The sequence below is a fragment of the Leptonychotes weddellii genome, chromosome X (genome assembly GCF_054177405.1).
Source record: "Leptonychotes weddellii isolate Sample4059 chromosome X, ASM5417740v2, whole genome shotgun sequence".
NCBI classification, from domain to species: Eukaryota; Metazoa; Chordata; class Mammalia; order Carnivora; family Phocidae; genus Leptonychotes; species Leptonychotes weddellii.
Genome location: NC_138385.1, coordinates 74,043,265 through 74,069,919, shown reverse-complemented (window position 1 = coordinate 74,069,919; position 26,655 = coordinate 74,043,265).

Below are 26,655 nucleotides of genomic sequence, written 5' to 3'. Positions count from 1 at the left end.
TAAAGCACTGGAAGCAAATCCAAACATAAAAAGTTACGGCATTGCTTGAGTCAATGATCATCAACCCATAGGATCAAATATTCTAAGCTATTACAAATTCTATTATACACTTTTTTAAAGCACAAATGTTCAGAACATATTCTTGAGAATAAAAGATAGGTCAAAAAACAGTGAATACATTGTAATTGCATTTTTGAAAAGAAATTCACATACAAATTTCTAGCAAACATCGGTTAATATTAGTTATAGCTGCCTTGTGGGATAACAGATGATTTTTATTCTCTCCTCTTTGCTTATTCATAATAAGTATTTTATTGAACTGTCTCATCTCTGTGGGATACAGAGAGGAAATGGTTTTATTTTGCGCCATTTCTAGCCGTCACTCCCACAACTGTGCCATATGAAAAGTCCCTCCCCTGCTGGGTCACAGACCCCTTAAGGACATTTGGGGATGATTCCTTGACTTCGTTTTCGGATGCTATTAAAAAATCTGTCCATTTCATTTACCCTTCCGAGATTTTTCTCTTTCCCCAGGGCCTGTCAGGTTTGTGGCTCGAGAGGCCCAGAGTGAGCGTGGTGGGTGGTCGTCTGCTCCATTCTCCGGTTCTCCGGGAGGCCCCTCCTCTGCGCCTCATGTTTCTTGCCACTCCTCTGTTGTGTGGTAGGGGAAGGAGGAGGGATTAGGGGGAAAGGACAAGTGACTTAGCCGGGCTCCCTCGCAATCTGCTGTCAGTGGCAGCTACTTCTCCGACAGGTGCCCTCTGCCCGCTGTGTGATGGTCTAAACACCTGCTCTCACTCAGGGCAGTGAGATGTTTGCCATCCGACTCTTGTTTGATCCCTTTCAAACCCTACCTCCTCACCAGCCCTGCCCCCTCGGGTGGGGGCACCTGCAAACTTGCTCGAGTTTGCCTCCCTCCAAGCCTTTCGCGTGACCCTTGTGAAACACAGGCCTTAATGCGAAACCTGGGCCATGCAAACCTCTGCGTGGTCAGCCCTGCTGTCTCCTCTGCTGCCCTTCCGCCTTGCTCAGAAGGGCCGCAGGGAAAGATCAGCAAGTCCTCTCCCGAACTGGATGTTAAGACAGGACCTGGTGCCAATCCCCACCCCTTCCGGGGTCCCTCCAAGTCTCTACTGGCCATTCCCTTGGAGCCTCTGCCCTGGCTTGACCATCGTTGTGTTTTGTTCAGCTTTGGTGGCGGGCAAGATTTGGGTTATGTGGGAGAGGGGAGGGAATGGAAGGGAAGGGAATTCTACAGACCTTCTCACTTCTCCAGTGGCCTAGGACTCCAGCAATGCCTTTCTTTCTCCTCTCCCTGTCCCCTCTTATGAATTGGGGAGAAGGTAATTTTTTAAGTCTCTGTGGAATGGTTTCCTTGGAATATTATAGGAAGTTCTTTGTGAGGAAGGCCCTGATGAATCACGTTATGAAATGTGAAAATGACTTGTTTTACTAGATATCAAACATATTATAAAACCACGGCATCATTATGACCAGAAATAAGGAATGATCAACCCGAGAGAACAGATAGCCCTCAGGCAGATCCTAACATAAGGAAGGACTTAGTGTATGCTAAAATAAATATCACAGACTAATGGCGAAGGATGACCTACTCAACAAAAGTGTTGAGAAAATTATCTGGGGAAAAAAATACCATGTTACATTCTCATCTTATATCATGGAAATAAGTTTCAGATGGATTTAAAGTTAAAAATATAACCAGAAAGTCTCTAGAAGGGCATTTATCATGGTGAGCATTGAGTAATGTGTAGAATCATAGAATCACTATGTTGTGCACCTGAAACCAATATAACATTGTATGTCAACTATAATTTAAAAAAAAAAAACCCTAGAAGATAAAATAGGTAGTATTAGAACTGATCTTGAATTGAGGAAAATATTTCTAAGCCTAAAAGTATTGGAAGAAACACAAAGGAAAAATGATTAATTGCTTTGGGTTAAATAAACAAATAAACAATGCAAATATTTTTTTAAAGATGTATTTATTTATTTGATAGAGAGAACGTACACATGAGTGCAAGTGGGAGGGGCATTGGGAGAGAATCTCAAGTAGACTCCCTCGGCTTGATCTCATGACCCATAAGATCAAGACCTGAGCTGAAACCAAGAGTCTGAAACCAACAGTCCAAAGCCTAGCCAACTGAGCCAATCAGGTACCTCAACATGCAAATATTTTATAGGTATGCTGAAAACTCCATTAAAAGAGGCAAGTGAGACATGTTGAGTACATTCTGGTATAATAGGCAGAAGGTTAGTATATTTAATACATAAATATACTACCAATCAGCAACCAAAGCATTAATGTCTCTATCGACAAATGGACCAACACACAAACAGAGAAGAAAAATGTACTCATGGCCCCAAATTCTATCAGAAACCTATCTGACTTCCCTAGCAATAGAGAATGCAAACCCAAACAACAGGATATCTTTTCACCTATAAAATAGCAAGAGATTTTAAAAATGTACAAAGATGTTGACAAGTGCAGTGAGCTGATCATTTCTAGCCACAGCTGATGAGAGAATGAATTGACCTAACCTTTCAGGAAAACAATTGCAAATAATGTAAAAAGAGCCTTAAGACTGCTGGTTCTCTTCTACTCAGCTGTTTCACTCCTAGGAACCTATCTCAAGGGACCCTCTGGATGCACAAAACAATTTATGCACAAGAATATTAATCATATATTTTTCATCAAAAATTAGAAGTAAGCCATTATCCTATTATTGTGTCCTCAGGTAAATAAATGAATTCTCTTCATTGGATGATTTTAGCATCTGTGAGATAGTCCAAATATTCCATGTGTTGGGGAATTTTAATTGATATGGCAAAGTGCTTAAGTGACAAAAGCTGAATACAAAGCTATTTATAGCATGACTGAATTTTTTTTTAATCTCACAAACATGGCTCTGATAGCTTTAGTGTTCATGCCTGTTAGGTTGTACTTTTTTTCCCAGACACACAGAAAGAGACTACCTTCCCGAAGTAGGAAAGTTTCAGCCCAAAAAGGAAACAAGGAATTCATTTCTACATTTCAGTTATGGTGATCATTCCTACCTTCTTCGTTTGCTTTTGTCAATGCATTTGGTGCCAAAGTTTTTTTTAAATTATAGTGGATTCAAATACTCAATTTCGATTTCCTTAATTATATTTCTAAATAATATGTATTTTCCTTTATAGTGTTTACATTTTAAAAACAGCTTAGTGGAGGTATAATTGACACACAACAAACTGCATGTATTAAAGTGTGCAATCTGATATATTTTGACATATGTATATGCCTGTAAAATCATCGCCACAATCAAGATAATGAACATAGCACAATTGGAATTTGATTATGAAAACATATGGCCTCGCAAGAACTACTCCACAATGCTCAGATTATTTATATTTAGAAAATTTTATTTTACTCTCTTTGGACGTCTTTTCAAAGTTTTCTACAATCTGCATGTGTTAATTTTTATGAGCAGAAAAACCCTGAGGGAAAGTCGGTGACAGTGACTGAGAGTGGGTGGCAGAGTGGTAGGTCAGGAGATGGTGCCTTCTGGAAATGAAAAAAGAGAAATGCGAAGTTAAGGAAGGCTCAAGAGTTTTAAATGCCATTTATTGGATCATATATAATATAGGTAGTAATACATGAAGACTCTACCAAGAAAGGTCCAGAGGTGTTTTGGGAAAACCAACAGCAGAGATGGAAAATAGTGGGTTAAAGAATAAATGGGCTTGGCAGAGTGGAAGAGGTCACAAGATAAGCTTTGACCATGAGAAGAGATACCTCTTTCCCTGAGATCAGAAGTAATGAAGCCAGAGTGAGGGGAGGGGTGTTAGACAAAATTCCATATTGGAGGGTGGAGAGTTGTGGTGCAAGAGGCAAGGTTGTGTCCTACCAATAATGTGACTTAGATGGCATGATGGAGAATACTGGTGAATTTTGTCAGTGGCGGCTAAAAAGCAGCAGGTATAAGTAATGCATACCTGCATTGAAGAACTGTCTGGGGGCCAAAGACCATTGGTTGAAATGGTTCCTATTGCCTTGTTTTGTTTTGTATTTTTTTTTTTAAAGATTTTATTTATTTATTTGAGAGAGAGAGAATGAGAGACAGAGAGCACGAGAGGGAAGAGGGCAGAGGGAGAAGCAGACCCCCCACTGAGCAGGGAGCCCGATGTGGGACTCGATCCCGGGACTCCAGGATCATGACCTGAGCTGAAGGCAGTCGCTTAACCAACTGAGCCACCCAGGCACCCTTGTTTTGTATTTTTTTAAGACTTACTTGCTTACTTGAGAGAGAGAGAAAGAGTATGCACACGCGCACACGCCAAAGGGCAGAGGGACAGAGGGAGAGAATCGTCAAGCTGACTCCCCACCTGATTAGGGGCTCGATCGCACAATCCATGAGATCATGACCTGAGCTGAAACCAAGAGTCGGATGCTTAACTGACTGAGCCACCCAAGAGCCCCACCTATTTCCTTGTTTTGATTAATTTTACTGGTAGACTCGGGGCAGAAGAGGAAAAGTGAGTTGTGGGATTAATGTAGTGTAGGGGGTTGGCAAAGAAGGGGGAAGTAGGTAAACAAAGAAACAAAGAATTAGGGATATACAAGTTAGCTAAGGGATGCTTTATTATTAGAAAAGCAATCATTAGCTTTTCCTAGTATAAATTAAGAATGCCTGGTGTTTAAAAAAGCAGAGGTTATACATTTTTAAAATTAAAGTTATTATTTTTGGTATATGGTTGATTTTGGTCATATTCCAAGTTGGATTGATTCTTCACCCAATATCATTTAGTTCACATTTTCTTTAACACTCATGCTAACACATTCCATTGTTACAATGTAGCAGTTAAAATAACTCTTGTCTTGGGGTGCCTGGGTGGCTCAGTCGGTTGGGCGTCTGCCTTCGGCTCGGGTCGTGGTCCCAGGGTCCTGGGATCAAGCCCCACATCGGGCTCCCTGCTTGGCGGGAGGCCTGCTTCTCCCTTTCCCACTCCTGCTTATGTTCCTTCTCTCGCTGTCTCTCTGTCAAATAAATAAAATCTTTAAAAAAAATAGCTCTTGGGCGCCTGGGTGGCTCAGACGGTTAAGCGTCTGCCTTCGGCTCAGGTCATGATCCCGGGGTCCTGGGATCGAGTCCCGCATCGGGCTCCCTGCTAGGCGGGGAGCCTGCTTCTCTCCCTCTGCCTCTGCCTCTCTCTCTCTCTCTGACTTTCATGAATAAAAAAAAAAAAAAAAAAAAAAAAATTAAAAAAAAAAATAGCTCTTATCTTTCAGATCAAATGTCAGAAGCAGTGTCTGCACATGGGTAAGCATTCAACAAATGTATCAAATAGATGAACAGACATTCTTGTGTATCTATAGCCATACATAAAGCGATGCATCATTGAACAATGGCTTTGAGATTCTTTCAAACCGACCTAATAAATAAAGATTGTTAACATTAACTGCAATAGATACTGGGAAGAAAACTAGTTTATAAGTATTCCAAGCAGGGTCTCCAAAGTGGAAAAACAGCTCACGCAATGGAATCAATGGCAAATCTGGTATTGTCCTCAGTTCTATGCAGATCAGATGACAAGTGCAAATGGGTGTTATCTAGTGAAAATTTCCCACCATGTTATACTTGCTTGCTTCAGGCATCTCCATGTTTTGTTAGCATACTAAATAAATTGCCATTTCCTTAACTTGCTCTTGGAATGTTCTAAAGTTTCTGAGAGTCACTACTTTTCAGGGAGCACATGAAATTATAGAACTTGTTTATCAGCACTAGGTATTTCCTTGGAGGGTTAAGCTTTAGGGATAGCATATATTTATTTCCAGCAATCGCGAAAGCTAAAGGAAATTGTCAAGGACTAATATTAAACAGTCTGAATATATTTGGGCAACCCTGGATCTAGCATTCACTGAAGATCGTTTTTGGCAGTTTTTGTGTGCTTCCTATCTCTGCTGTCCTTATTTAAGCCCTCCTCATCATCGAAGAGTCACTGTCTTGAGTTTATATTCTGAAAGTTGCCAGCCTGTTGTTGATTTATCAAGTACTTCTGTGCCTGAGTTTTAGTTCTAAGTTTCATCTTTTTTTCCAGGAGGCACTTCATATAGTTGCTATAGTGCTATCTCACTGAAGGCACTAGAACCTTTCCAGGCCTCAGTTTTCCTCTGTAAGACGGTAATAATGTCTTTGGTTTTATCCTACAGAACTTTTCAGAGACTCACAAGATCTTTATGGACAAGCACTTTTTAAAAAAAAATTATTTTATTTTATTTATTTTTTTAAAGATTTTATTTCTTTTTCAGAGAGAGAGAGAAACAGAGAGAGAGAGCATAAGCAGGGGGAGTGGCAGGCAGAGGGAAGAGCAGGCTCCCCGCCAAGCAGGGAGCATGATGTGGGGCTCGATCCCAGGACCCCGGGATCATGACCTGAGCCGAAGGCAGACGTTTAACCGACTGAGCCACCCAGGTGTCCCATTTATGACAAGCACTTTGAAAAGAATTCAGGTCAAAGTAAGTATGAGAGACTTTTCCTCTTAGAAGGGGAACTCAACCCAGTATCAACAAAGGTTCTTTCTTCTGGATTGTTGGTTTTGCCATTTTGGCATCATTTCTTTCTCTCAGTGCTTTCCTGAAGACTTCAGTTGAATCACTCTTCCATCACTGCTTAGAATCCACTCACTATGCACTATTTCTTTTTAGTCTCTTCTAGGTGGTAATCTCCATTCCCCTGTCCTGGGCCATAAACACTTGGGGCAAAATGGCACCCAAGACTCCAGAGATAACATTTAAGAGTCTTTTGAAACTTTGATAGTTAGAACTCATTAGTCTACTGCTGAAGGGGCAAAGCCATCTTGAGTTACTGGAGAATAGTTTTTATGTTCAGTTTGATTTCTTTCCTGATAACTTAATTGTTATACTGATTTGTTTATAATATTGAAATCACCTCTCAGCTCAGTCAGTGATGATTTATTTTGATATTACAAAAAGTCATTAAAGGTAAGATAATACTCCTTCTTCTATTACTTTGCTGCTTTCCTAAAGATAATTGCCTTAGGATTTATAGTTCTCCTATTCCTAAAATAAGAACATTTGCCGACGCAAAACTATTTGCCTAGCTCTAAGAAAATATTATCTATATAGACTTTTTTTCTGAAAAAAGAAATACTTGAATGCTGAACACTTTCACCCTGGACTTAATCCCTACTGCAAACTACAAAGGTTGTCAGTGTGAAGATAAGGAGTCCAGTATAGTGGAACGAGTATTAGCATTTAATGCTTTGGCATGGAATGATGGGTGTAGTTGGAATTGTTAGTACTTTGCATGAGGACTTGTGTGTGTTTCTTTTCTTTTGTAAAGGCTGCTGAAGGGCTTTTACATAGATACACAGGGTTACCAAATTACCCAGATGTTGTCAAGGCCCCACCCATATCTCCTCAGCCTTAACTATTTCATTGCCTGCCAACCCAACTTTAAATGCCAGAAATTGCGTCCGAGGGCTTTCTCAGACTACTTGAGTCCATTCTGAGGTGTGTGTTCTACCGTATTTCCCTTATTTCCCAGCAGGATTGAGCCCATATTGCCCCCAGTGGCAACTTCATGATAACGCCTCCCCTTCCATTGGCTTCCTTTCCTTTCCTATGTCACCTCCCCACTCCCTTTCTGGTATTTTCTGAGATCACTTCCCAAAAAACTACTTTCACTGAAATCCTTGATTCAGAGTCCGCGTCTGGGGGAATCAAAAGTAGGGCAGCTGGGAATCTAGATTCTCTGTCCATACAAGTATGTTTCAGGAGGGAAGATGACAGCTGAATCAGGAAAGGGATGATGGGAGGATGGTGAGTGACCTTGCTGAGTCAGATCAGACAGCTCTTCCTGAGGGCTCTGATGGCATCAGGGAAAAGGCTTTCTGCCCTTAAGTAAAGGGGCAGGCGGACAGATAACTGAGTTCATGGGTTTGAGAGGGAGCATTTGCTGGGCAGGATCTGAGCTTAAAGTTGGGGATGCCACATGAAGGCGTGGGAACAAGAGCTCTCCCCTCCCCCACCCTACGGTACCACCACTCCATAGACGGCAGGGCTAGGACTCGGTTTCAGATTTCCATGTATCTCTCCCCAGCTGTGTGATTTAAAAAACAAATATGGAGAGACCATTATGGTGGGAATGAGAAACCCGTAAGGTAGTTAGTATTCCCAGTGAAGGGGCAGCGAGCAGCACTGTAAGAAGAGCAAGATGTTGTTTGACATTTAAAAATAGACCTAACTCTACCAATTAGTCTGTTCTGCCCGTGGTAACCTTATTCAGTGTTATGGTGGTAATCGCTTCCGGAAAGCTTTGACATATTTTATAATTGAACTGCCAGGTTCACACTTTGCTATAATTCATTCACAGATAAGTGTGTCTTGTTAACCAAATTATGTTGACTCCCTTGGAAAGCTGGTGTGAGGACTTCCCTGCTTGCTGCCTTCATGTGGTTTTACAGTCTCATGACAGACCATTAGCATGATGAAAGATTGATTATTGTCTTGGGTACCAAACTGTAATTTGGCCCCATTTTCATTTTTCTTTTTCATCAGCTGCAGAATCATATGCATTTATCAAAATGGGTGTCATCTGTTGTGAAATTCATGAAGTTAGATTGCACACTTGTCAAACTTTTTTTTTTTCTTCTTCCTGGCATTTACAAAAACATCAACATCCAGCTTTACTCAAGCTATTTAGAAATAGAGATGTCCAGGTGAAAGAATGGTGGAATCAAAAGAAAAGACTAGGGTCTCGAATGGCTCATTCATTCCACCAACGTTTTTGGAACGCATTCAGTGCACACGGCAACGTGCCAGACCTGAGCTGAAGTCAGTGAGGGGCTGGAGGAACGTTAGGCTGGCTCATTCATTCAAAAATGGTTTAGAGCCTGCAGTGCTCGACACTGCACGAGGCACTGGGACAACAGACGTAACAGAATAGGCAAAGCCCCTTCCCTCATAGAGCTTATATTCTAAAGAGTTTATATGAGATAAAAGAAAGGGACTATTGAGCCCTTATCCTCCAAGCTCTTAACAATCTACCTGGAAAGACAAAGGACAGGCACTGAGTTAAAATTCCAAAACGGTGCAAAAAGCGAGGCAACTGAATAAAGAATGCATTTCAGTCGTAGGGAATTAAGTTAAGCACAGTAAAAGAATGACCCAATGCTGCCTCTGCCAGAGACTTGCCAGGACACCTCAAGGAGGTCTCTTATATCCCTCTATCTGTTTCCCAGAGCTCCGTGCCCCAGGGGCAGTTGTACTGCTGATTAGCGCCTCTGAGGATCCATCTTTTTTTTTTTTTTTTAAGATTTTATTTATCTATTTGACAGAGAGAGAGATAGCGAGAGCAGGAACACAAGCAGAGGGAGTGGGAGAGGGAGAAGCAGGCTCCCCGCTGAGCAGGGAGCCCGATGTGGGGCTCGATCCCAGGACCCTGGGACCATGACCTGAGCCGAAGGCAGATGCTTAACGACTGAGCCACCCAGGCGCCCCTGAGGATCCATCTTGAAGGCCATTCGCGATGACTAATCTGGAAGAAAGGCAGTCACTGAATGCAACTTTAAAAATCTACTGCAAATACCATCCTAAATAGTGATGCCTGTGTTCCTTTAAAATTTACTAACGAGATAGGAAGGCCTGTTTTCACTGGATTATTAGAGGTTGTAAGCAAAGCAACAAATGAGGAAGAGGAATAATGGTTTTAAGAATCCAAAGGAAGAAGTTAAATTGTCATTATTTTCAGCAACCTAATTGCTTACGTCGAGAATTCAAGAGACTCAACAAGCTATTAGAACTAATAAGAAATTTCAACAAGGTTAGTGGATAAAAATAAGATTTAAGAAATCAACAATGTCCCGATACATCAGCAACAACCAATTAGAAAATGTAATTTTAAGAATCCTATTCACAAGAGCAACGAACCTTACTGATGAATAAATCTAATCAAAAATACATACAACTTAATGGAGAAAAACCAGGTGGAGAGCACTATATGTTATTTCAATAAAAATCCCAACAATTTCGTGTGTGCATATGAGCATGCACGTGTGTATGTGACTGTGTGTGTGGATAAGATGATCTTATAATTTAAACAGGATGGCAAAAAGCTAAAAACACCAAGACCATTTTGAAAAAAAAAAAAAAAAAAAAGCAAAATAGAAGAACGTGCCTTACCAGATATATATATTGCAAAACTACATTAATTAAGACAGTATAGTGTTGGTGCAGGGATGGAAAAGTATACCATTTATCATAGGAAACTACAAATATTTCTGTGTGACTGTGCTTGTGTATGTGTGGTTCAGTGTATGTGTGTCCTACTCTAAAATGGGACTCTTCTTATCTCAGTTTTGGTTGAAGCGTGAAGACAATTAACCCTGTACTCCAAAGGCACTTCTGTGCAGACATCCCAAAGTCAAAATATGAGAATTGTTTATGGAGCTTTTAAGCCCTCTCTTTCACAGAGGATAGAGATAGGAGTGGAGGCTCGGAGGAGGATTTGTGAAGAAAATTTCTTTGGTAGGTGCTGGCTGTTCTCACTTCTAACCCCTTCTAAGGCAGGAGGGTTGAGTATTCTCTCTTCCCCTCAAGTCCAAGAGGAGGAGTTGTCTGTGAGAGGTTGGTGCATAGTTCCCACAGTTGGTGGGGCTCAGTGAACTGGCATTTGTCCCCTTCCAGGAAATCTGGAGGGTCTGTGAGGAATCAAAGATCTGCTTTGATGGCGGAGAAAGGTTGTGGGCGCTCTTGTGCCGAGACTGGGCTCTTCTAGAGTTTGCTGGGGCTAAGGATGCAAAAGTGGTTCTGTGGATGAGCTGGAACCACGTGCAGAAGAGAGAGCCATCCTAGAGCTTTATACAACTCTGTCTTCGAGAACCACCAGCAGAGGCAAAGGAATGACAAAAGAGAGTGGTCCATATGAAGTGGGCAGAAAGAGACAAGTGCCAAGAGGAAGCCAACCAGTCAGAGGAAGGGTTCAGCATTTGCTGGCTCATATAAATGCCTCAGGGGGAAGCCTCTGTAAAACATAAGGAAGTCAGCTTCAAGCATCTGCTGGACCCAGGGAGTGTGAGGACATCTTTCCCTTCCTCTTCTCTGACCCTGCCAGAATCAGAAAAGTGGGGAGGAAAGCCAGGGGGCAGGGCGTTGGAGGCATTAGGTAGAGAGTGAAAGTAGAAGGATGATGCACTCTTCCTAGAATGGTCTTGCCATCTACCTGCAAAGGCCCCAGCTGGGTGGGAAATTTAACTTTAAATCAAGTTTTGAGTTTTGATGATTATATAGGACTGAACTTTCATATATACAAAATATGCATTTTTGGAAAACCTCTCATGCTGCAAAATCCCACTCCAAATAACTGCCTTATGGGAGAAATGTAGTTGGGGCAGACCACTGAAAACAAATGTAAATTTCTAACTAGACTACTAACAAAAACCATAACAATCCTACTAAAAATAGTGACAGTTCAGTCTCCATTGATATTTACACCCAGCCCTCACAATCGACTTGCCTGCTCTTGGCCAGAGACTCATGATTTTGCCTTTGAGGTGTAAGATATTGGGGGTATTGAATTCTGATGAGAACAGTCTCATCAAAACTAAAACCCAAATGTAGGGTGTAGACATTTTTAAATTAAAGTCCTTCCTTTCCCCCTGTTTCTTTCTCTCCCTCCCTCCCTTTCTTCCTTCTTTCTTTCCTTCCTGGAAACATAGGAAGAGACCTCTTTGCAGCTTCTCTAGATAGTTTAACATAATAAAAATTGTGGTGGTTTTTGAATCCACTAAACTAGCCACTGCTTCCACAGCCAAAGAAAGGCACTTTGGATGAATTTTTTACCTTTATTCTTAAGGTCTTTGTAATGGACTGAATGCTTATGTCCCCCCAGGATTCATATGTTCAAATCCTAACCCTCTCTGTGATGGTATTAGGAAGTGGGACCTTTGGGAGATGATTAGGTCATGAGGCGAGCCCTCAAGAGGGGATTAGTACGCATGTAAAAGGGATCCCAGGGAGCTCTGTCACCTTCTCTTTCCACCATGTGAAGATATTATGTAAGTCTGCAGTCCACCATCTTCAGATTTATAAGTCTGAAGCTATATAAGTCTCTTTTCACCATGTGAAGTCTACAACCCAAAAGAGGGCACTCAGGTTTGATAGGGCAGGATGGATTTAAATAAATTCTGAGGTTTATCTCTTTTCCTTGATTTAAGTGAAATGATTTCTTATTGGTCAGGGGTCCATGTTTCCAACATATATCAAATAATGGAATAGGTATCAAGGTTCTCATCCACTTGTTTCCAAGTCAGGCTTAAGTAACATGATCATCAAGTTCAGAATAAGGGGCACAGTTTGCTAGGGAAGTTAAGGGTGTGATATCTTTGTGATTTGGTCGGTAGTATAATGCTACAAAAGGAGCAGACGCCCTGTTACACAACATGAGATTGGAATCCTAGCAATGATTCTTACCTGCCATGACCTTGGGCAAGTTTCTTAACCTCCCTGAGTTTCTACAGTTGTATAAAGGGAGTGATGTTTGATATATTGTGAAGTTGTGAGAATCAAATACCTTATACAATGCCCCGAACAGTGGTGAACAGTCAAATAATACTTTGCTACCTCATTTTTGAGCCTCATATTACTTTTCAGCATTGAGCTGACTGGGACAAGTATTAGGTGGCTGAGCAGCTTCTATCTGGAACATTGCCTGTATTTGTGGCAGATGGGAAAGAGAACATGGTGAAGAACTTGCTAGCCTTTAAAGTCTCTACCCAAGGGGAGCCTGGGTGGCTCAGTCGGTTAAGCATCTGCCTTTGGCTCAGGTCATGATCCCAGAGTCCTGGGATTGAGCCCGGCATTGGGCTCCCTGCTCGGTAATGAGCCTGCTTCTCCCTCTCTTCCCTCTGCCTATACTCTCTCTGTGTCTGTGTCAAATAAATAAATAAATAAAATCTTAAAAAAAAAAAATAAAGTCTCTACCCAGAATTGATACTTCTGCTCATTCATTGGCCAATGCAAGTGACTTGGCCACACATAGATTCAACAGGATGGAGAAGTATAATCATTCCATATGGATGAGCAACAAATATTGGTGGAGAATAGCGGCTGACCACAGGGTTGATCTAGCTGAGTGCTTATTTCCCTGAACTGTCCAGAAAAACATGGAGAGATAATGAGTATCTAATTATATGATTATCCATTCACTGGAAAACTGTTTATGTAATCCTATTTACTTATCCTTTAAGTTTCAATTCGGAGACTTAGTCTTCCTGGACTTTTCTGGCTGCAAAATGAACTCTTTCCACCGTGGTATGCCATTTTTCTTCTAAGAGCATGCATCACACTCTGCTACGTGTTATAATGTACAATTTCATACATATTTCCTTTCTCTAGGGTACTTACCTTCAAGGAGTTTACAATCTGTGTCTTGTTCATTCTTAGGACTCTTAAAGTGCCTAGCTTAGTGTCTTGCATACAACTGATTTAAATATTTGTATTTATTGTATTTATGTATGTATTTAGATCAACTGAAGAGCTGAGATGAGAAGTGAACTGTATGGGTGAGTGGGGTGGAGAAAGTGGGAAGTCCTGGGTAGTGAGCATGGCAAACTTCTGGAATGTCAGCTGAGACTCCTGAGAACCACTCTTGCTGGGTTCAGAAAAGACGGAGGTTGTTAGAGAAAATTAAAGCCATCGGAGAACTATATCAGCTAGTTTATAATTAGCAGTTACCGCGGAAAGGAGAAACATTCATTCCATTCTGACAACAAAGATTGCATAATTGCACCAAGAGTGTTTGTCCATACCCTTGCCAGGATTTGTTAAGCATTTACAAACAGAAACAAATAGCCTTAGCACCAGTTGGAAGCTGCAAGAAAAATGGGCTTTCTTAGGCTGTCCCCAATCCATGAGCATCGGGCAACAGCCTGTGGTATGGTGGGGTTGCCATGTGGGTGCACTGACCATGTCTTCCTGTTCCTTTTCTTTACCAACAATCTTTAGTCCTAAGTCAGGTCAAACAAGAATGATCAATTCTTCCTTAGTGACTAGAGATACTTGGGGAGTCACTTGTATTTTTTTTTTAAACTTGACTGCTATTTATTGAGAGTCTACTATATGCCAGACAACTGTGAGAATTTGAGTCTGTTCAGTCCCTTAAGCAATCTTGGAGTCTTATTCTCAACATGTGCTCATATGCTCATTCTCATATGCGCTGTTCCCTCCACCTAAAATATTCTAATCTCTGCCCTGAATAACCACTACTTACCCTTCTTGTTTTGGTTTCGACATCCCATCATTTGAGAAGAATTTCCAGACCTCTAGACCAAGTTTTAATTTCCCCTTCTATGCACTTTCATCCACAATATAAACTTCCCTCATCTCAGCACCAATGGTATTGTGCTTTCTTGTGTAACTGTCTGTAGCTTCTATTGGCCTATATACTCTGGGAGGATAAGGCCTGTTTCTAGCTCACTGCAGTATCCCTGCATCACTGGAATGGCTGAGGAAAGTTGATTAATGTATCATTATATTTTTATGGCCATCCTATGATTATATTGTTACAATATATTACCATGTCAGTGCCCTATAATAGTGTTGAATGTCTGTGTACCTTTGAGGGATTTAGCCATTTGTAGCTAGCTGTAATTTTTAAAGAGTTATCTCCAGAACTTCTATGCACTGCTTCGTCAGAGCGATTTGAGTAAAGTGCTCTCTTTTTCAGTGAGATGAACAAAGCCGGGAATCAAGACCCTTGTTCTAGGTTTGGCTCTGTAACTATCTTGCTGTGTGCTCTTGGGAAATAACTTCACTTCTCTGAACTGTTTTCCTCATATGTCAAAAAAAAAAAAAAAAAAAAGAACGTGGAATAAAAGATGTTGCGTGTTTGACATTCTGTGACTACCATTCTGTGGTGATTTTAAAATATAACCCAAACATTCTTTGACTATCCTCCCACTGAGTGGCGGGGTCTCTGTTCCCTCCTCTTCAATATGGGCTCTGTGACTGATTATTCAATAAAATAGAGCAGAAAGGATGCTGTGCCAGTTTTCAGGCCCAGACTGAGAGATTGACAGCTTCCACTTCCTGCCTCTTAGGATATTCACCCTTGAAACCCAGCCACCATTCCATAAGGAGGCCTACGCATCCCATGGAGAGGCTCATCATGGAAAGAAACTGAGCTCCCTGGTACCCAGCCCCAGCTAAGCTCCCAGCTGACAGCCAGCCCCAAGTTATCAGCCATGTGAGTGAGCCATTGTGAAAGTGAATCCTCTAGCCTCCACTTGAGTTGGCCCAGCCAATGCTGCATACAGCAGAGAAGAGCTGTCCCTGTCTAGACCTTTGGAAATTGCAGATTCAAGAGCAAAACCAATGATTATTGTTGTTTTAAGCCACCAGGCTTTGGGGCAGTTTGTTACACGGCAACAGATAACTGATACACCTCTTGTTCCTTCACAGTGTCTCAGAACTTTCATCCACTAGAATATTCTACTATGTGTAAAATTAGCTCCAGACCTTTGACAGGTCAATGCTTACTCCAAATTTATAACAGGAACAACAGCAGCAAGGAGACTATGCCATTAAGTGGATCAAATGTTGGTTGAATAGTACTCCTTCTGGGCTTCTCAGCAGAGGTTAATGGAGAAAGCTTTGGTTAAATTAACTGACGTAAGTGACAAATGGGCCAACCACTCTTATTGGAATGTTAGTTCTATGATCAATGATGACTCTTCTCAGGACTTTCTGGAGATGATTGCCAATTATGGGTGAATCCCTAAACCATAATGAAAACTTTCTTTTTATTTATTTTATGTAAAGTGATGTTCTCTACAGTGGCACTGAGGTGTCCATTTACTTCTGTGTCCCCTCAGTGACCTGGGGCTTGGAACCCTGACCGTATCTTTAAAAGGGCCTCTGAAACTAATAATACACTATCTGTTAATTAATCGAATTTAAATAAAATTTAAAAATACATCTAAAAAATGGCATTATGCTGTATGTGAAGCAAGATTTTTACACCCCAAATAAACAAATCTCTAGCTAGAATAGTACAGGGTTTATAGTGAAGAGAGCCTCTTCTCTCTTAGTAGCTAAGTAGTTAGTAGTCAGTGGGCCTGGGAAATGAGGATTGATGGCTACCATTGTGGTTCCTGGGAATGGTGGCCTCTAGACGAGGTACCAGGACTCAACTTTTGGGATGGTCCGCCGTCTAAATGACGGCAGTGGACTTTTTCCCTTAGGGCATACTGATTATGAGCAACAATCACGGAGCCAAATTATCTGGGTAAAAGCGCAGCTCACTAGCTACATGACCTTCGACAAATTACTAGGCCTTTCTATGCCTCAGTTTGTTCATCAAGGTGATAATAGTAGCGACCACTTCATAGGATTTTTTTTTTAAGGTCAAATGAGTTAATGTGTATAGAGAACTGAGAACAATGCCTGCAACCATAGAAAGTTCTATATAAATATTGAGTATTATTGTTACTGTTAATATTGCCTTTGGTTACTGTAAGTTTTATTTCCTTATTACCTTATAGCTAAGACCCCTACCTAGAATTAAATCCTTTATGTGTGGACACCAGACAGAACCTGCCATAAACCAGGAGGCCATTTATTAATTTAAAAACTCTTAAGGTGCCTGGGTGGCTCAGTCGGTTAAGCGTCTGCCTTCGGCTCAGGTCATGATCTCAGGGTCCTGGGATTGAGCCCCATGTTGGGCTCGCTGCTCAGCGGGGAGCCTGCTTCTCCCTCTGCCACTCCCCCTGATTGTGCTTTCTCTCTGCCAAATAAATAAAAAAAAAAAAAGTCTTGAGCATAGCATTGGAACAGAGAGCATGTTTGGGCCTCCTTTTTCCTCTTATTCCTGGGGCTCTGACCCCCATAGCATTCCTTCTCCTGGTTCTGCCTCCTCCCCAGGAGTTGCCCACTCCCATCCCACTTCCTCCAGTCAATTTTCATGCCATCATTTAATCAACACAGTTCAGGTAGACTTGGATTTTGAGGCCTGGTGGGTGTTTGTTTGTTTTCCCTAACACTCAAGTTTAAGTCTATGCCTTAGGTGGAATTCCCTGGAAATTGTGAGACAGGGTTGTGTGCGAAGGTTTATTGGGGAGTGCTCCCCGGGGGGATATACCCCGGAGGAAGTAAGGGGGGGCAGGACTGGACATAGGCCTCAGCTGATCCTACAGGGAGCACTGGAGCTGGAAAGGGCCTCCAGAGTTGTCCCAGATTGAGGTTGAGGAGGCTGGGCCTTTGCATCTCCAAGTCAAACACTGAGGCTGAACTTGCTGGAGGGGTGCAAATTTGGGCAAGGCTGCTTCCTGTAGTCAAGGGCACCTCCCACTAAGGGACACAGCTGTGTCTGCAGCTGATGGTCCTAGCAGCTGGGGCTGGGAGCACCAGCTCTGACAAGAGGACCTGGATGGAGCACCACAGAATCCACTGAATGGAGACAACTTGTTTCAGGATGATACATTTTTAGTGAAAAGCACTTCAAAGTCTACCAACAAGAGGCAAACAACTCAGGCAAATTACTCTCTGGGCCTCATTTTCTCCTGTACATTGGAGATGAGATGGTTTATAAGGGCTAACAGAGTTCTACTACTGTGTCTTTCCCGTAGGAGACAATCGATTCCAGTTCTTGTCTTACCTTGCTCAGTTCCGTGAGACCAAGAATCTCAGGTCCAGAATTCTAGCTCCTATGTTTGCAAATGACACTGTGGGGGGGGCGGGGGTACTTTGGCTCTTATTCAGGGCTGGCTCCGAAGTCAGGAAAGGAATGTCAGGTAAACACCTTCAATGAGCCAGGCTTTCTGCCAATTCATTTAACCCTCGCAACGACACCAATAGGCAGGCATTAGCATCCTCATTTCACACAACAGGAAAGTGAAGCTGGGAGAGGTGAAGTGGCTTGCTCAAATTTCCATGGCTAATAAGGGGCAGAGACAAGGGTCCCATCCAGGTTCACACACCGCTTTCATCTACTGCTGCCCTAGCCCAGGCCTGGGTGCCCTTCACTTTAAAGCTCAGGCTTCCAGAATGTAGCTGGGAACAGGAAATTAAAATTTTAAGGGGGATTAATATTTTAAAAATATTGATGTAATATTCTATTCTGCCTTCCTGAGCATGCGATCTTAGCCTAGTTGACCCAGGATACTGAACTTTCTAGAAATTTTTTTGAGGTTTTGTGTCTGTGTGTGTGTGTGTGTGCACGCGCAAGTGCGCACAATAAAAATGTTAAAGAAGGAGTATGGAAAAACCATGATCATGTTCACAAAATATTGTGCAGCAGGACAACAGCCTCATAAACTCGGCTGTGGCCTTCAGAAAGGATTTGTTCAATTTTTAGGGCAGACCTTTCTGTCTCATTCCCCTTTTGCATTGTCGCATAGCCAGCCCCAGGGTCCCAGAGTAGAACAGAAACATGCCAAGTCCACACAGCAAAGCCATGAGTCTTGCTGCTCAGCGCTAGAAGTAGAATGCGACCTGGGGGAAGGAAGAGACAGCCAAGCCCCTTTCCTTCCCGGAGGAAAGTGGCAAAGAGAAAGATCAAGAAAGAAATGGGAGAACAAACCTAGCAGCTGTGAGTCCCTGATTCTTTTCTCTCTAGGCTCCAGTGAGGAGATGGGGAGGTGGTTTAGAGAAATTAGGGTAATGCCAAGAATAAATGGGGCCCGGCATGGCAGGATGAGGGATCCTTCAGCTGAGTCTTGGGGTGGACAACTGGGCGAGCAGACGGGATGGAGCACTTGGCAGAGACCCAGAGACCAGTCAGTAACCAGTGAGGGTTGAGGTGAGGCCAAGTCACCACTGAGCTTTAAAGAAGCCAAGCGGGGTTAACAGCCTGGGGTTATACCACCCACAGCCCTCAGTGGATGGTGCAGGCAGGGCTGTCCAAAGGGGAACGGAGGTGTTCCCCTTGGTGCCTTGGAGGCAGAGGCCACTGTGCCTGAGGACCTCAAGCCTTTCCTATCATCATGATGATCCATCTGTTCCTTTCCCCCATTAAACCATAATGTAATAGTGATTCTCCTTCATATCCCACCCCAACACAAAATCCATCTCCACCCTTTTCCACCTTGCTGTGCACAAAAGGAGGCTGACTTTCATAGACGGGGCTCCCTTGCCCTCCAGCTTCTGGATGCCTTTTGCCAATGGAAGGCACCCTCCCTCCAGAGGCCAGAGTGCGGATGTAAAGAGAGATAGGGGTTATTGGTTTCCTGCTCCCTCCTACCTGGCAGTGGGTTGCAAGTGATTGCATTCCAATGCAGAAGGTCAGAGGACAACCCTCTCCCACTTCTATAGGTCTCACTATAGGGCTTAGCACCTCTTCCTCTTTTTACCCTTTTAGATTTAGGGGTGGCAGCCCCCTCCTGCTGCGAGCCTTCGGTGCTTCCCCATCCCTCCTTGGCTTCTCTTACCTTTGTTGACACCTTTGAAAACAGCCCCTTACTTAAACAAATCCCTTTTGTGTGTGGTTTCCTGCTGGGTAGAATCCTTTCTGTCCTGGTTTGCCCCCAGGCAGTCCCAAGCTATCCCAGCTGTTACAGTGTAATGATCGCAGCATTCCCCTTCTATGCTCAAAAGATCCTTGTTTGGCTAGTGTCCTACCACTGACACCGTACTGTTGCAGGATCTTGGGGTGCGGGGCGGGCGGCAGGACGAGGCGCTGGTGAATAGGGTTCCATTTGAACCAGATTGGGCCCTGAACGAATTGGCTCTCTTGCTCACTCACGGGAGGGTGTCCGATTCGTTACAGACACAATCAAAGAAGCTAAATTTCCTCTACACTTGCAGGTTGTGGCGTGAATGATTTTTCAAGTCCTGTTGCTCAGTTGTCACTCCTGGGGGATAGGACTCTACCTTATGCATCTTTGCCAACTCCACTCTATCTAGTGCCCTGGCTGGCCTGTGGTTCATAAACACTGTCTGAATGAACGATAAGGGAATGGAGTCACCATGTTCAATCAGTGTGACAACTCATTCACACATGGAGGGAACCATGGCACCAGACTTCACAGAGGGAGCTGCTGTTGAAGGGAAAGGAATTGGCAGAGTGATTGTGTGTGCACGTGCATGTGCATGCACGATGGGTGTATATGGTTGTGTGTGTGTGTGTGTGTGTGTGCGCACGCTGGTGCGTGTGCGTGGTTGCATGTATGTTTGTGGGTGGTTGTACGTGTGTAGTTGTGAGTGTGGGTTTGGACATGAGATCACAATCTAAATATGAACTCGCAGTGAAGAGTCCTTTCTGTTATTAGGAGGAGCATGAAGTTTAGAGGAGCAGGACGCATTGTAGCTTTTAAAATCCCCCTGCTTTGCCCTTCTCGCTGTACACAACGGGGCTGGCCACCGCATTGCCTGGGTCTGGGCGATCTCACTTCTGTTTGATTTAGCAAGCATTCACTGGGCACACACTGTGTGCCAGGCCTTGAGCTAACAGGTGTCTCCTTGGAGGCGGACCTTTAGATGTCGAGGTCCCAGCCCCAAGCACCCCTGGGGCTGGTCGATGTCCCTGCATCTCAGGTTCTGACTCACTGCCTCTACCTCCTGCCGACCTCAGAGTCTCTTTGGATAAATACGCAGAAAGATCTCAGTAGAACCCCTTGGTCCTGGGGAAAGCCGGGCCCATTGTACTCAGGAACCCCACCACTGCCTCGGACAACTTCTCAGAAACTCAGCCTGCTCACAGCCCCCTCATTTCCTTCTGGGTGGTTTCCTACTTTCTCTCAGAGAGCGGTGTTTGTTCATCACTGAGACGTGGGTGGTGATCGGAGGCGCACACTGGGACAGGAAGCCTTCTGTGTCCTTGGTCCAGGTCTGCTCCTAGGAGAAGTCCTGAGCCGGGTCTGGGTGATTGCACAGTCGTAATCCTGAAAGCGACACTCGCCTTCGCACCCCTTGGGAGGCTCTCTGGGTGCTCTTTGACTTTGACCTCTGCCTTTCTGGGCTCCTTCTCCCTGCCATGTATGGGTCCAGTTCACATTGAACAGCCTCTACCCTCAGGTCGGAGTTTCTTTTGGGGTCCCCGTTCTGCTGCAGTGACTGGTGCCAACCTTCCCTACTCTTCTATGGGCTCCTTTTTACCTTTTCTCTGGTCATGGCCACCAGTGATCCTCAAATCCTTGACAGTCCCCCTGAGTTCTGAATCTAGCCCCTTGTGGCCAGCCCCACTAGCTTCCTCTCGCCTGAGAGCACAATGGATTTCCCAACTAAAGAGATGTGTCATGGTCTTCACACGTGGTTGCCAACTTTTTGTTACCCCTCCCTTGGAGAGGTGGAGTCTAAATTCCCCTCCCTTTGAATGCGGGCTGGCCATGGTGATTTGCTTCTAACAAATAAAACATAATGAAAGTCATGCCTTACGACTACCAAGGCTCCACCATGAAGGGCAGACAGCTTGGTTTGACCCTGTCTCTCTTGGGACCCTCACTTCTAGAACCCAACCCAGGCCCCAGGGACAGGCCACCGGTGGATGTCCTGGCTGATAGCCAGCATCACTCCCCAGACACGGGAGAAAAGAAGACTTTGTGATGACTCCCCAGCCACTGTCTGACTGCAACCACATAGGAGAACCTCGAGGGGTAAACCAGCTAGCTGAGCCCAGTCAACCCCCAGGCCCATGAGAAATAATTAACAAATGATTGCTGCTGTTTGAATGCCATTATGTTTGGGGTGGTTCGTTAGGCAGCTATATACAACCATAAGGAGAGGCAAGAAGAACTTGGAGAAAGTTCACAGAAAGCCAGAGGGTGATTTAAAGGTTATACATTAAACACAATAACACGCTGGGGGAGTCTGAGCTTTTTTGTCAACCAAAAGAAAGATCAAGGGGAAATTTTAAAATGTCTTTAAAAACACAGCAAAGGAGCTTAAACCTTCTGATTTCCAGTGAGGAAAGCATAAAAGGAAATCAGATTAAATTGCAGCATGATGAATTTGGGATGGATGTAAGCAGCGCTTTTTGAGTGGGGGTGAAAAGCCATGGGCACTCATATTTTAACAAATCATGTATAGTCTTTATTGCCCTCCCATCTGGTTAGGTGCCTGTCCTCCCATCATGTGCCCTGTTGTCTCTAAGAAACTATTAATAAAAAAGGTAGTTAGTACATATTGAAGATAAAATATATTAATATCTTCAGATATACATTAGTTTGAGATTTAAACATCAGAAAAGAAAGAAATCATGCCCGAACCAAATTTTCTTAGAATGGTATCATCTTTCTGAACAGTCCAAAAAAAAAAAAAAAACCAAAAAGCCCTGAACACCTCTGGGTTAATTGGTTTGAAGCTACATGACATAATTTGCCAAAAAAACTCACTTAAAACTGGGTGGACTTGAGGGATAGTGCCTCTCGGGCAGTCTCATTGGACACAAGACTATTTTGCAATTCCAGAGTTTTCAACTTTCCTCAACCTGGAAGGTTGGCCCAGTCTCCCATCTCGTCTTCTGCCTGTCAGTGACTTATTGCTCAGGAACGACCACTCCCTGCCCAAAATAAAATATGATGTAGCTTAATGACCATTTAGATAGCTTGTGAGTCTGCCAGTTGGCTACCTTGGATCACCTCCTAGGATGTCCGTGAAATTCTTGCCTGAGACTGGTGTAGACAGTGTTGAGACGTGTTGAGTCATGCAAAATGTGAGCTGCCCTGTAGCTAGCAGGAATATGGCAGCTCAGGCACGAACAGAGACTCAGGAATCACTGGCTAGACAACCCCCCCCCACTCAGTTTGGACATATACTTTTGTTCCTTTTTTCCATCCCTTCCATGCTTATCCACCCACGGCCACTCTTTGGGCAAGGCAGAGAGCTAGGTTTACAGAAAGCATCCAGAAGCCTCTTGCAGGAATAAGAGCAGCCCTCCCTCCGCGTCTTAAACGCAATCACAAAAGCTGAACTCAGAGAGAATTTTTTTTTTCCTCCTGCCTCTGTTGCAATTTTTGATGCTGGAGGGCATTTATTCAGCTTTTATTATTTTCTTGTTAAAGAATATTTAATCTTACTGGTGGGTGGGTGTGGGTGGTGATCACATCAGAGGGAAGAGAAAGAAATCCAAGCATGTTTCTAAGGAAAAAAAAATATGTATTAACCGTTATATGGTAGGGCATTCTTTATCGTTAATATGCAGCTCAGGAAAGAACATAATAGAACAGCTTCCAAACTATGCAAAAAGCAAAATCAACTCTGTGTAGACGGACCCTGTGTTAACAAACTCAGAGCTGTATTCTCTAGGAAACCATATTCCTTTGCTGGGGATGACTTTCAGAATTAACCTATTGTTTATGAAGGGGCTAGCAAGTAACACCGGCAAAGCAATGGATCAGTCTTCTTGACTACAGTGTGGAAGGCTCAACATAGAAAGCCTAAGAGAGCTAAGAGAGGGCATTGGAACACTTAGAATACCAGTAACGAGGCCAGAATCTGGGGGGGAAACATCTAAATGGCATTGCCATTAACCAAATCACAGTTCAGCAAAATCTTATCGATCTATACCTATCATATAATTTATTATAGTGGAACAACCCTTTTAGTTTGTCCCAGGAAACGCTACTCTGTGATGTGTCATTTATTTGTTACCTTCTGTTCTCTGCTCTGTACAATGGGAAATAGTAATCATACTTCCTTTGTGAGGCCATTGGGAGGATTGCGTGAGGGAAGACGTGTAAAGTTCTTAGCCAAGGGCCTGGTCAATAACACCAGCTAACATTTAGAATAGTTCTTAGCATTACTTTTTAAAAAATTTTAATTTATTCATTTGACAGAGAGAGAGCACATGCACACAAGTAGGGGGAGCAACAGAGGGAGAGGGAGAAGCAGGCTCCCCGCTGAGCAGAGAGCCTGATGTGGGACTCGATCCCAGGGATCGTGACCTGAGCCGAAGGCAGACGCTTAACCAACTGAGCTACCCAGGTGTCCCTGCATTTAGTGCTGGAAGGCAGTACAGTGGAGGGAAAAACATGGGTTTTGAAACTGGATAGAACTGGATTTTAATCTCAGCTTGTCATTTTTTTTAAAAATGTGAGTGGCAATGTGTCTTTGGGCGTATCACTATAAAATCAAGGGAATATGACTTATATGGTTGCTGTGAGGCTTACCTAAACTTATTTACAAAGAGGATTGAGTGCAGTGTCTGGCACACGGAAATTAATGAATGAATGATCGCTGTTATTACTCCATGGAATGTTTGTAGTCCCTAGAGGGATATGTTTGGCCAATGCCATACCTGATGCTATTCAAGAACAAACCACTGTACTTCAGGATTTGCAGGAGTTATGGGCTGAGTCCATGCAGGTCCTCCTAGAAGATGGGTGTATGCAAAGAAGACTTAACTGGGAGAGAAACTATGAAGGATAATGGGGGGAGGGGCAGGAGTAGAAGGGGTGAGCCTTCAGACCGCGATTCAAGTCTGACCCTTGAGAAAAGAGAGGGAAGGAAGAAGGTTAGGGTGGGAAGGGGCCTCAGACACAGTGCAGCTCTGAGAAAGTCTCTGCCAGGCCGATGGGGAGCCCCAGAGCAAAGACGACCAGTCCGAGAAGTCCTGTGCCAGGCAGAGTGGCCCAGCTCTGAGGCCCCTGTTGTGCTCAGTCATTGGGTGGGAACGGGGGCAAAATGGGGCCTTAGCAGGAATGCTGCATCAGATCCCAAAGGGAATATGCAGCAGCGGGTCTGTGTTCCCCCAAGGAGTGTCTCTTGAAGGAAGCTCTAAATGGTACAACTCCATGAGGACCACAAGCAGCCAGGTTAAGTCTCCTTTACCTGCATTTAACTGAAAAAAAAAAAAAAATGTGTATTCTTAAGTGGCATCTTTTAGTTATGAAGTTTCAATAATTCATTCCGGTTTCTCTTCTTGTCTAATTGCATTACTCAGATTTATTTAAATTTTTTTGTTTTAGAGGGATCTCAGAAATATAATAGTAGATTGGAGGGATCTAGCAAATTTACTTTTAGGTTTAATTTCCTCTGCTATGAAATCATTGCTTCTTCCATGTTTCACCTTTATCTTCCCCTTCATTTGTGATATCGGACAGAAAAAAAATTTTCCTCTATCCTCTTAGGGTCAGTATTTGGGGATTGTGAATTAAACTGACAAGAGACAGAGTAACAAAAGAAAAGGCAGATTTAACCATGGACATAGGGGAGTTCACAAAGACATGTGAGTCAAAGGGGCAATTAGAATTTGGGGCTTATCTGTATCTTAATAGGGGAAAGGGAGATGATGAACACTTACGGGAAAACAAATTACTTTTTGGAAAGATAAGTGAACCCTCAGGAGAGAGAGATATGATAGTTTTGTGACAATGTCTGTTTAGGTGTGTTGTGGAGACTTCTTATGTCCAGTGATGAGTCAATCTTCCCCAGTTGCTCCTGGGGAGGGAATATATGACAACTGAATTCTTTTGAGTTCTTTCGGGAGCCTCTGCTTTTAGGCAGATAAGGAATTTCAGAAACTCAAATATCTTCCACTTAAAATAATTTTATGGCATATTTTGGACTCTCTGTGATATGAACGCTGAAATATTGGTTTGTCACATAATTTGAGGGCCCAGATCAAAGGTGGTACGTAATACCCAGTAATAATGCTCATACTGCTCCAATAGTTCAGTGTTTCTTCACTATTTAATGGTGGTGGAAAAAAGAAGCTAAATGACATTCGCTGATGGCATAGGCCAGGGAACCAACTCTTCGGAAGAAAAAACATGACAACCCTTCCAATTAGAACTTTACCGTGATAAGCGAGAGGCATTGGAATTGAAGGCAGGGGAAAAGGGAAGAAAGAGGATGCAAAACACCAGACCGGAGCCTCAGGGCCAGGTGAGAGCTGGTTTGTGGCTGAATCCACTCACTGCTTAAGAAAAGCCAACAGGTCTTAGATATGTGAAACCTATGAAAGCATCACATCCCTAGGGAATCAACAGTGCTAATAAATCAGCAGCAGGCCTGGAGAAATTAAACCTTGGTAGTGCAAGCAGAGGCCATGGCCGCAGTTGCTATGAGCCCGTCTGAATTTTCTACCCCAGTTGAAAATGAGGTGAGGGTGAAAATGAACATTCGTGTTTATGCAGCTGGTATCCTGTTGGAATCATTTAAAAGTTTTTGATTAAAAACAACGTGGGTTTTGTTGTTCTTTTCTTTTCTTTCTTTCTTTTTTTTTTTTTAAAGTAGGCTCCACGCCTAGAATGGAGCCCAGTGTGGGGGGCTTGAACTCATGACCCTGAGACTAAGACCTGAGCTGAGATCAAGAGTCGGATGCTTAACCGACTGAGCCACCCAGGTGCCCCTTGTTATTGTTTTTGATGTTGTATGAACGTGAGGATCTCTGAGAGGCAAGGGCAACAGGGTTATGTACTGTATAAATTTGCTGACATGACTTTGACTTTGACTAGAGTGGCACAGGACTAACTAGTTGACTCCAACTTGTGTTAAGAGTGTATTTGTTCCATTGGACATTCTTTCCTGCTTTGTCGAAGATGAGTTGACCATAGAGTTGAGGGTCCATTTCTGGGCTCTCTATTCTGTTCCATTGATCTATGTGTCTGTTTTTGTGCCAGTACCATACTGTCTTGATGATGACAGCTTTGTAATAGAGCTTGAAGTCCGGAATTGTGATGCCGCCGGCTTTGCTTTTCTTT